This window comes from Carassius gibelio, chromosome B5, assembly GCF_023724105.1.
Source record: "Carassius gibelio isolate Cgi1373 ecotype wild population from Czech Republic chromosome B5, carGib1.2-hapl.c, whole genome shotgun sequence".
Classification (NCBI taxonomy): domain Eukaryota; kingdom Metazoa; phylum Chordata; class Actinopteri; order Cypriniformes; family Cyprinidae; genus Carassius; species Carassius gibelio.
The window spans coordinates 32,633,080-32,643,966 of record NC_068400.1 but is presented as its reverse complement, the minus strand read 5'-3'; positions in this window follow the sequence as shown (position 1 = coordinate 32,643,966).

Genomic DNA, 10,887 nt, shown 5'->3' with positions numbered 1-10,887 from the left:
GCAGTTCTTTAATGCTTATATTTACAGTAAATCATGTACTGTACAAAACTCACATACTTTCATGCATCACATGGCAAATAATGTCATAGTTAGCTCCAACACAGGTTATTCCTAGATGAGGATCTATAACAACTTTTAGTTTGGAATTAACAAAGGAGTGAAGAGCAGAACAAGTCTTAGTCTGGCAAATCCTTTTGTGTACTGGACACTGACTCAGCAGGGGGCACTCTGAGGGTAATAGCACATACCCAAATGCCCACCTGCTCCCATTACACTCTGAGTTTTGTGAAAGGCACACACACAACAACAACTTATCCTAGCAGTCATGTGGCAGCACTGTTGTCAAATGCACCTAAAAATAAAATGATCTCAGTGTAATTATTGTGATAAAAAAAACAAAAACCTGACATTATGTAAACTTGTGAAAAGCAGCAAATTACAGGAAAGTCTGTTTTCCTCTGCAGGGCAAGCAGGAAAACAGTATAGCAGCTTGACCGTTTTTGGACTGAATAAGTGTGTGCTGTTTTGATGAGTCAGAAGGACCTCCCACTGATCTGTCTCTACAGAGGCCTTGCTCTGTCGGAGTCTGCCACCTTCTGCCTGTCAAATTAACAAGTGCTAAAAGGGTCAAATAAGGTAAAAGATGGAAAATATAAAATGCAGTTAGAGAGCAATTATAGAGGTGTAAAATAATTAATATAAAATAATATCTTGAATCACTGTCATTATCTAATACCTTTTACATTTTTTTAAAGATGAAAATATTGGGTTCAACTATGCAAATGTAACTATTCATTTACACTGTGAAAAGTGGACACATCTGGGTTTTTGTAGCTAAAACTAAAACCATAAAAAATGTGTTACTTAAAATAAAATAAATGTTAACTGAAATAAGATCAAATAAAATATAGCAAACATTTTATTTCATGTAGTTGAAAAAGGCTGTTTCTCATTAGTTCAAACTGATGTACTCAATTAAAACTAATATATATATATAACATTATACAGTATATACACACATATACATATTTGATTCTTAATTTTATTATTTTTTAATTGATGTAATCAAATGTTGTTAGGTTGTTTCTGTGATAAATAATATTTTTGATAAAACCAGTTAATTTTTAAAAAACATTATGAAGCAACATTTCAAAATATTTTTACTATGCATATTTTTCATGCAGAAATGATCTGTTCAAGAATCAGAGCGTAATCAGTGTTGTGCTTCCCCCTAGTGTTCTGATGACGTGTCACACAATGCCGCAGCAGATTTATACGGTACTTCCTAGATCCGCGTGTACTTTTTACGGCATCTAAAGAATTACAAATCCTGCCCTAAAAAATAAAAATTAATGAGCAGTCAGTTCAAAACAAGCACAAGATAGCCTAATGTGTTTGATCATTCCGGGTGCACATATTTGTTTAATTATTAAATACCTCCGTTTTTTTATAGCTGTACATTTTGTGCATGGTCATCTCCTGAGTCCTACTTGTCTAGTTCAAAGAGGCTTCAGATTATTATTTATTCAACATGATACGACAATACGTTTGCCTGCAAAATACAGGTCCTTCTAAAAAAATTAGCATATTGTGATAAAAGTTCATTATTTTCCATAATGTAATGATAAAAATTAAACTTTCATATATTTTAGATTCATTGCACACCAACTGAAATATTTCAGGTCTTTTATTGTTTTAATACTGATGACTTTGACATACAGCTCATGAAAACCCAAAATTCCTATCTCAGAAAATTAGCATATCATGAAAAGGTTCTCTAAACGAGCTCTTAACCTAATCATCTGAATCAACCAATTAACTCTAAACACCTGCAAAAGATTCCTGAGGCTTTAAAAACTCCCAGCCTGGTTCATTACTCAAAACCGCAATCATGGGTAAGACTGCCGACCTGACTGCTGTCCAGAAGGCCATCACTGACACCCTCAAGCGAGAGGGTAAGACACAGAAAGAAATTTCTGAACGAATAGGCTGTTCCCAGAGTGCTGTATCAAGGCACCTCAGTGGGAAGTCTGTGGGAAGGAAAAAGTGTGGCAAAAAACGCTGCACAACGAGAAGAGGTGACCGGACCCTGAGGAAGATTGTGGAGAAGGACCGATTCCAGACCTTGGGGGACCTGCGGAAGCAGTGGACTGAGTCTGGAGTAGAAACATCCAGAGCCACCATGCACAGGTGTGTGCCGGAAATGAGCTACAGAGAAGCAGCACTGGACTGTTGCTCAGTGGTCCAAAGTACTTTTTTCGGATGAAAGCAAATTTTGCATGTCATTCGGAAATCAAGGTGCCAGAGTCTGGAGGAAGACTGGGGAGAAGGAAATGCCAAAATACCTGAAGTCCAGTGTCAAGTACCCACAGTCAGTGATGGTCTGGGGTGCCATGTCAGCTGCTGGTGTTGGTCCACTGTGTTTTATCAAGGGCAGGGTCAATGCAGCTAGCTATCAGGAGGTTTTGGAGCAATTCATGCTTCCATCTGCTGAAAAGCTTTATGGAGATGAAGATTTCGTTTTTCAGCACGACCTGGCACCTGCTCACAGTGCCAAAACCACTGGTAAATGGTTTATTGACCATGGTATTACTGTGCTCAATTGGCCTGCCAACTCTCCTGACCTGAACCCTATAGAGAATCTGTGGGATATTGTGAAGAGAAAGTTGAGAGACGCAAGACCCAACACTCTGGATGAGCTTAAGGCCTCCATAACACCTCAGCAGTGCCACAGGCTGATTTCCTCCATGCCACGCCGCACTGAAGTAGTCATTTCTGCAAAAGGATTCCCGACCAAGTATTGAGTGCATAACTGAACAGAATTATTTGAAGGTTGACTTTTTTTTGTATTAAAAACAATTTTCTTTTATTGGTCGGATGAAATATGCAATTTTTTTGAGATAGGAATTTTGGGTTTTCATGAGCTGTATGCCAAAATCATCAGTATTAAAACAATAAAAGACCTGAAAGATTTCAGTTGGTGTGCAATGAATCTAAAATATATAAAAGTTTCATTTTTATCATTACATTATGGAAAATAATGAACTTTTATCACAATATGCTAATTTTTTGAGAAGGACCTGTATGATCTTCTGGACTGTGGGACGTTTTATTAATACTCCACAAGGTGTCACTATTATTCTATCTTGCACTTTCTCCTCTCATGAGTCCATATTCAAGCATTCAAGGCTCTACATAGTAATATATGGTGAGCCGTCCTCATATCAGACTCTGTTTCACTGTCAGTAGACAGTGCGTTTAACTACATGTCTGAACAGCCTTTGTTTGTATAAAGGGAATGTGTCATGAGTCATGATTTATCCATCATAGTTTATGGCTCTTTTAAAAGAGCTTTTTACTGAGGATAAGGACGCACCTCTTCAGCTCATCCACGGTTTTAAATTAGCTATTAGTTAAATCTTTTAATATGCGAATCCTCATGGTATGTCTAATGATACCTTCATCACTCTTCACATAGTGCCAGACTCCTTTAATAATGATTGGCCTATTCATTATTGCTCAATAGCCAAAGCTTAAAACGCTTTTAAAAAAAGAAAAAAGAAAAAGAAAAAGTTGATTCAGTTTTTTCGCCATTGTAGAAGATATAAAACAGTTTGTCACCCATGATCTAAACAAATATTTTACATTTCTGGTTACATTTCTTTTAAAGGCCTGGAACTATTCAGCTGCATCTAAATATACATACTTTTGTATCTAGTAGGCAAAAAAAAAAAAAAAAAGAGTACTAGCCTATGCCCAAATTCAATGCAACAGACGGTGGTAAATCAATTGACATTTGTATTACAAGTGAATTACATTCATACTCCTTACGAAACATACTTTCATTGTGAAGGTTGCGATGCAAGTACACATTCAGAAGAAGTAGCTCAGACAGTATGCAATTGCAGATGCATCTTGTCTGCAATGTTTCTCGACAACCTGTGTTCATTCCTATTTTATAATAAGTTTCAATAGTTTGATGATGTTCAAGGCATAATCACTCAAATGTGTATTTGTCTCTGTGATAATCAAGCCATTTTTAGCCTGATTAAACCTTATTAAATAATGTCAAATGGAATTCACATTGAGTATGTTTAGATGTTAACTTATAATTGAGTTACAGGCTTTTTGCATAGCTGAGCTGCAGCCTTCATCCATCTGTCCAAGTGTACATGACACATTTTTTTCAATATCTGAAGGATTAATATAAACGTTGTGCATCAACTCTTGTTCGGAGCATGCGCACAACACTGAGGCTAAACAATGTCTAGCTACAAATGTTTTGCTTGTTTTAGGTCTGTTGTGTCACCTGCATACCACACAACTTTAGCCAATTTTCCACTTGGCGACAGGCTAAAACCAAAGACTGTAGCCTATGTGTCGTGTGAAAAGAATGTCAGTTTGTCCAGTAAAAAAACAACTAGTCAGCAGAGCTGTCGATACCCAAAACCTGTTAACAACAAGTCTTGGCTGGTATCCAAAAACACCCAAAACAAGTGTTTAACAGTCTTCTGTCAGTTAAGAAGTTTAGCGAGAAATGCCAGAGAAGAGCCGAAGCAGGAGACAAAGAGTCAATAAACAGAGTTTACTGAACAATCTTAGTTGCATATTACTCATTGTTCAAACTTCATCTGACCATCACAAATTCAACATGTACTGTTATACCAAAACTGCTTCACAGCAACATCGGATAAACCTCAGCTTTCCACAAACATTCCCTTATCTATCTCTTATTCATACATACAAAACAGTTCATGAAACCCCACAAGCATGAGACTGAACAACAAAGGAAATGCACAAGCAAGGAAAAATTAACAAGAAATAAATGTTTTTTTTTAAAATAAACAATAGAAAAACTTGAATTATATAACGATGAACAATAAAAATAATCGAATGATAAAATAATAATAAATCATGTGAATGACTAATGATTATAAAATGAATATGCAAATAAATTATTATAAATAAAAAAACAAAACAAAAAAAAAAACATGAAAACTAAAAACACAACACACACAATTTTCACGTGGGGATCTAAGGATCCTTCAGCATTTACACATCCAGTAACTAAAGCTGTGGTCTCATGATAACAACAGGCAGATGTTTTTCTGCTACTAAAAGTAATTGAAGTCCCAGAAGATTTTACAAGTGCTTCCAGTAGAGAAGGACTCTAGTATTTAAACACATGAGCTCAGCAAATGCCACCACAGACTTGTTGCCTCTAGCCCAGAATACTTGTGTTACTCATAGCATTAAGCCTTGTATTTTTTTAATATTCAGTTAAATCTCTTCTCACGCTTGAATGGAGACAGTTTACGTTTTTACAGTACATTTTGCAACAAATTCAATGTAAGCATGGCTCTGATCAGCATATGAAATTGTGCAATTTCCTTTGTACAATCATAATAGACAGGAACTGTGGTATGACTACAGTTCACGTTTATATCCATCTATCAAACCAAATGTCATGGTAGCAGAGACATTTCCGGGTTCTGTAGGGACCGGTTTGGTTAATGCTCTTTTTATCATGCTGGTACAGTATGGGAGTTCTCTGGAACTACATCGCATCATCATCATGATTGTAATTCACATTAAGTCAATGAAGCCATAAAACAGAAATTTGAGATGCAGCCCCTGTGCCAAATATCTGCAACAAAGCTGTAAATCACTGTGATGTCTGAGACATTTATACAAAACATTTACAAAGCTTTTAAACACTTTTTGACCCTCTGTTATTTTTGAAAGACATCCAATATATTATACTATTGGACGACATTCAGCATTATTTACAGACATTTTATAAAAGAAACCATACAGTTGTGATTTATTGCCCTGCACACTTCCACTTGATCACCATCAAGAGCAAATCCACAACACGTTACTCATGAATGAGGATAATTATGATTGTGATAAAGTATCCCCTCATAATACATAGAACAGAACATCCATAAGACAGATATTCGTAAGAACAATCAACATGACACCGGTTTTAAAAATGTTCTTTGCTGGCTATTTACAAAGGGCTTTACATCTTAGGTTTATCAAGGTAAAATAATACATGCTTTCTAGTACATGAAAACCCATACAAAATATTTGTTTTGTTTATATTGTGGAATATCACTCAAATTTACCACAAAAAGCTTTTAAATAGGTCAAAGTTGTACAGCAATTTGTAAGAACATTGAGGATCAAAGCGCTGCTCCATTAGCAAAGCGGGACAAGAACATTTGTTACTAATAAGCAAAGCACCAGCAGGTCTGGACACAGCACACACACACACATACACACACACACACACACACACACACACTGTTCCCAAACCAGTTAGTCTGAGCTGGAAAGCAGCTGTTTTCATAGTCATTCTTCTATAATCTCAAGACAAGACTTTCTATATAGCAGTTTGTTTTGTTAAACATTTGAAATATAAAGGTTGTGCAGAACATATGGAACACCTAACTAAAGACTTCATGTGCTGGTGAGAGGAACACATCAACAAGCTCAATTCAAGAAGGACTTGCAACACATTTTCAGTCTAATTTACCATAAACATGCCTTCAACTCACTAATGATTGTCTTTTCATCAGCTATTATTTCTTATTGGCTGCCCTAAAAAGCTAGAATTAGACTTCCAATTAAACCGAAAAGCTTAATCTGCTGCCACTTTACAAATGCATTCCCATGAACAAAGAATGACACTTTTTCAGAAGAAAGAAACATACAAAAACAAATCAAAACAGTTAACAGTAAATGACACACAATAGCTGCTCTTTATTATCATCACAATCTGGTACTGCCTGACCACCACATATCTTGCCAGTTATTCATGTAACAGTGTGTTAAACTGCCTAGAATTGAGCTCTTAACAGATGATTGATTTAATAGGCATCACTGCTGAATGAAAATAGCACCATGTCAGCTTCTGTTAACATTGGCACAATGCTTAATGCCAAGCAGAAAGTGTGCTTGATTTTGGACTGAGCATATTGGCTTGCAATGTGTCTTCCACTATGGCAGCTAAAAACACACGGCCTGCTTAAACAAACAAACCGTGTGCACAGGTACATCTAACTACACATTCAACTCACAGTTCAGTCACAGGCATTAGAGCGGGAAATCTCACAAGACTAACTGGTCTCAACAGCTGAGAACATTGGCAACATTTCTTAAAAGTTAGCTGTGAACTAAGACATTACATGTGGATTTGGTTGTGGTTAACCTCATATGTGTGGATGACTGGGAATCGTTCAAAATTTCAGCCAATTCATAATGAAATCATTGACACTGATTCATGATAGCATGTAGAATATATGGACAGGCTTTTGTTCGGGGAAAGACCGTCTAACTTACTAAAGTTTGGAAGAAAGTTAGGACACTTTAATTTCTCAGAAACACTCTCTGTACATTTTATTGTTCCCCACTCCTTGCATCCACTTACCCCCCCACCCCCCCACCCCACTCCATCAACTTCTTTTGTACTTTTTGTTGCTGGCATGATGTTTCCCAACCCAGCGCTTTTCATTCTTGTTCCAGCCAGCAAATGGAATCAATTTGAATGCTCTGATAATCAGGAAATCCTGAGACATCTCACCCTCAAAAATGTTAAACCTCTCTATGACCCACAGACTAAACTAGCAACTATTTTAGAATCTGGTAAACAATTGCAAGGTCATTGCACAATGACTTATAAGCAATTTCCACATCATAAAAACAGTTTAAAGATCTTGTATATTGGCATGGCAAATAGCATCAGTAGCTATGACAGGTGGCTTGCTAGATCCTTTGGATTTGAGACTGCTGTCTGTCTAATAAATACCTTCAAAATGCCCATCTGTTTGCCAAGGGAAATGCCAAGAAAGATCAGTTGCACTGGCATACTCATTGAAACCACAGCATTTTTGGACAGTATTTGTTCAACAAGAAGGCCAACATGGGACAGCTACTCAGCCAGGAACGCTTGGGAAAACTCCAGAGGATCTCAGGGGTCAAAATACCACGTTGTAGGGTTCCTAAATCTCTCTTGAGCAAGCTGCATTTTATTTCTTGCCAAACACGCATATGCACTCTTGAATTATTTCCTAAAATTATTTTTTTCCTTTGTTCTTATTGTGAGTTTCATCTCACTAAACGTCTGTCTTCTGCCTCTGTTTTCTACGGCGTATTAACATTCTTACAGACATCTCAGATTGGATTTTTTTCCTATCTCAACCAAAAAGTTGCAAGCTGTTGTATTTGCTTTAAAACAGATATAAGTCACTGTAGAACTTCCAGAGCAATGCAGGTGAAAGAACACAGGTTTTTGAGATGCAGTTTTGAAAGTCTGAACTTTAAATTTGACATTCGTTTTAGAAATGTGATGCTCACGCACAAGAGAGTGACAATTAAAGCACAGAGACGTGGCAGAATGGTCAAATACCTGTATATCAGTCTAACGCACACAAACACAAAAACATTACTGAATTCCACCAACAATCCAGATATGCAGATTCTTTTTTTTTTTTTTCAATCGCTCTGGTGTAACCTTTTTGTATAGCAAAAATGGTCCAAAAAGTTCCTCTCACTGGGATGTCCCCCATTTTATGTGCCAACATACTGTAGATGGCTGTGATATGATATCTCAGAAGAGTTATTTCAGTGAATGAGCGTATGATCATTAGGATAAATAAATATTGCTTACAGCTTTTCTGAATTAACGCAGAATGATTCAATTTATTTTTTACAAACCAACTGCAAATGTATTCATTATATGTAATATATTAAATGTAATCTACAAATCAGAAAGTGCATTTAATATCAAGTGTATAATTTGTTTTCTTTGATTAATTTGTAGTATTAGTATTAATTTTATTTTATAATTATTTTTAGTAGTAGCATAGAATGAAATAAAAACTTAAAGAAATTACACTAAGAAATTGTTTCATTATCTAGATTTCATGTTCACTGTCACACACCTGGACTCATTTAATGTGTTTTTGCCCGTGACCCAGTTTCTGTCTTTCCGTGTTTGATTAGTTCCCAGGTGTGTCCATTATCTTCCTCATGTGTTCCATGTCCCTGTTAATTTCATGATTCCATCCACCTGTGTTTCCCCAATTATCTGTTGTTCATAAGCCGTGTCCCTTCAGTTCTGTTTTGGTCGGGTCTTCTCACTTGTGCCTCACTTGTCCTCACTTGCTACTTACGTGTGTCTACCTCTGTGCTCTATGTTGGATATCCCCTGTGTTGGATATATTAAAAGCCTTATTCCGTTTATCCTTGACTAGGTATTCCTTCAGGCAGCGTAAAACCGTGACAGAAGACCCGACCTAATAAGAGAAAATAGAAAACTGCGTGTTCTTCCCTCCGTTTTGTTTTTGTGTTTTCAAAGTCTTTTCTTTTCTTAGTGTTTCTATGGATCCCCTCTATCGTCCCGAATTCCTCATCCTTCTGCTGAAGCAGGAAGAACGCTCTCTCGAGGACCACACCAGATGGTTTCTCCTATTAGCAAATGCCACCAGCTACCCGGACGGCGCGCTCTGCACCTTCTACAACACCAGCCTGAACTCCAAATGCAGAGCGTTGTCGTCCGAAGATGGTCCTCGAGAGAATTTCGCCGCATACGTGGAGTGGACTCTGGCGAGAAATGGGTCACCTCTCACCGTCTGCCCCATAGAGGACCTCGCCAGCCCCACTCCCGACCCAGAGACCAGCCAGCCACCACCCCGCCGCACGGAGCCAGAGCCCACCGCAGCCGCAGAGCCCGAGCCATCCACTGACAGGGAGCCGGATCTCGAGAGCGCGACTGACCAGGTGTGTGAGCCGGCAACACCGTGCATCGTGGGAGTCCTCGTGGAGATCGAGGGCGTGGAGGAAAGCCCTGCCCACACTCCTGCAACTGAGGGTGAGCTGTATACAGTCTCTGAAGGTCATATGGAGCAAGCTCTGGATCTGATGGACTGGTCTATGGAGGTAATCCCTAATTTTCCTGTTTCCCCGCTGGTTCCGTCCAGCCCTGATTCCCCTGTATACCCTCTCAGTCTCCCACTCCTACCTCCTCCAGTCATTTCCTCTGCTCCATTTCTGCTGGTTCCGCCCAGCCCTGAGTTTTCTGTTTCTCCGCTGGTTCCGCCCAGCCCTGAGTTTTCTGTTTCTCCGCTGGTTCCGCCCAGCCCTGAGTTTTCTGTTTCTCCGCTGGTTACGCCCAGCCCTGAATTTCCAGTTTTTCCGCTGGTTACGCCCAGCCCTGAGTTTTCTGTTTCTCCGCTGGTTCCGCCCAGCTCTGAATCTTCTGTGTCTCCGCTGGTTCCGCCCAGCTCTGAATCTTCTGTGTCTCCGCTGGTTCCGCCCAGCCCTGAGTTTTCTGTGTCTCCGCTGGTTCCGCCCAGCCCTGAGTTTTCTGTTTCTCCGCTGGTTACGCCCAGCCCTGAGTTTTCTGTTTCTCCGCTGGTTACGCCCAGCCTTGAATCTTCTGTGTCTCCGCTGGTTCCGCCCAGCTCTGAATCTTCTGTATCTCCGCTGGTTCCGCCCAGCTCTGAATCTTCTGTGTCTCCGCTGGTTCCGCCCAGCTCTGAATCTTCTGTGTCTCCGCTGGTTCCGCCCAGCTCTGAATCTTCTGTGTCTCCGCTGGTTCCGCCCAGCTCTGAATCTTCTGTGTCTCCGCTGGTTCCGCCCAGCCCTGAATCTTCTGTGTCTCCTGTATTCCCTCCCAGCCTCCCTCTCCCACCTCCTCCCAAACCTGCTGGTCCTTCTGCTCCACTTCCGCTGGTTCCATCCAGCCCTGATCCTCCTGTCGTTCCCCCCATCCTTCTCCTCTCTCCTCCTCCTAGACCAGCCAGTTCCTCGTCATCCCTGCTGGTGCCAGTCAGTCCCGCAGCTCACCCTCAGTCCGCGCCATCGGGGCGCGGTGGTTCG